This window comes from Echinops telfairi, unplaced genomic scaffold, assembly GCF_000313985.2.
Source record: "Echinops telfairi isolate 266 unplaced genomic scaffold, ASM31398v2 ScPeMD7_19;HRSCAF=73, whole genome shotgun sequence".
Classification (NCBI taxonomy): domain Eukaryota; kingdom Metazoa; phylum Chordata; class Mammalia; order Afrosoricida; family Tenrecidae; genus Echinops; species Echinops telfairi.
Window position 1 is genome coordinate 9,427,136 of NW_022103916.1, and position 1,632 is coordinate 9,428,767.

At 42.6% G+C, this 1,632-nt stretch overlaps 1 pseudogene; it reads left to right on the plus strand.

The window, feature by feature from the left end:
• Positions 1-623: 623 nt before the first annotated feature.
• The window catches only part of LOC101651712, a 9,398-nt pseudogene continuing 8,389 nt past the window's right edge, over positions 624-1,632 (plus strand).

A 1,632-nucleotide genomic window follows, 5' to 3' on the forward strand; every position in this document is an offset into this window, starting at 1 on the left:
TCTATTCTCTCAATCGTGTCCAGATTTATTGAATTTGAAAGGCTTGGATCTTTCTGGCTGTAGATGAACCTCCCGGGTTTACAACTCTTCGCCTAGGTCTTCATTGATAGTCATGAACAGTTGCTCAGCGTACATTATTTAGGATGCAGGTGTACTCCGCTAGTAAACGAAATGCCCCGATTCACATTTGTGTGTGATCCAGAATATTACCCAGATGTGGTGATGAACCGAATGGTATCATCAGTGGGAAAAGCACATTAGCTTCTGTGACGAGTCAAGGCCCTCGAAAGAGATGACCTGCAGCCTGGAATGAGATGTACTGCGATGGTGACTGCCAAAAGGCTGCCCCAGTGGATCCCATCGAGAGCCACAGTTTGACACTGCCATTGCTGCAAGCTTGTTGATTTAGGGATAAACAACTCAGATGAAATGAAAGAAAATCCCACAGCACCCTACCTGATTTAGAGCTATATTCTGTGGTCTCGGGAGGTGTGCACTCAGTGGAATTGTCTGGACGCCAGCAGGTCTGATCTGCTTATGTACCACATATAAATTTAATCATCAATATATACCTTTTTGTCTGGTTTCCATTATGTGACATTCTTTCTGTGAAATTCATCAATATGGTACACCAAGCCCCTTATTTCTGTGTTGGCTGCTCCTGGTCTGCGCATGAGTATCCCAGCAGAGGGTGGCTATGGGACGAAGGAGAAGACAAGGACAAGAGGGGCTTCCTGGAACGTGCTGACCTCCTGCCTCCACAGTTCCTGGTCTCCCAACGCGAGAGTGAGGATGCAACAGCTGTAAAGGACAGGATTATTTACATGTTTACAGGTATTTTTGAAATTTAATATACAAGCAGAGAAGTACACAAAATGGAAACGAATAGCTCAATAAATAAGCTAAAATAGAACACACGGGTAACTGGTGACCAGATCAAAAAAGCAAAGCATGGCTAGCAACACCACCGAAACCCCGTATGTTCCCCAGTCACTAGCTTCCTCCCATAGAGTCACTTCTGGCCTGACAGCGGAGTTTGATGACCATTTGCACCAGCCAGAGACTCTGAGTTCAGGCTTTTGGAAACAGTGCTACCATGAGCATTTCAATGCATGTCTTTTGGTGATGACAAGGAGAGCTAGGAGTACACTTGCTGGATCTGAGGGTATGGTGTCAAAGAGTGGTTGTTCTAATTTATTCAAGAGAGATTCAGGTAAAAAAATTGGAAACATAGAAACTCATTATTTGGGGATGTTGCCACTGCAGACATAATCCAAGGAGGAGAAGAGGCAAAGATATAGGCATGTAGTAGTTACATTTTATGTCAATTTTTCAATGTCTTTAAATATATATATATACATATATATTTTATTAATAAATCATTTTACTGGGGACTCTTACAGCTCTTATAACAATCCATACATCAATCATATCAGACACATTGGTACATGTGTTGACATCATCGTTTTCAAAACATTTTTTTTCTGCTTGAGCCCTTGGCATCAGCTCCTCTTTTTTCCCTCCCACCCTCGTGAACCCCTGATGAATGATAAATTATTATTTTCATATCTTACACAATCCACTGTATCCCTTCATCCAGATTTCTGTTGTCCATCCCCCTGGGGTTGGGGG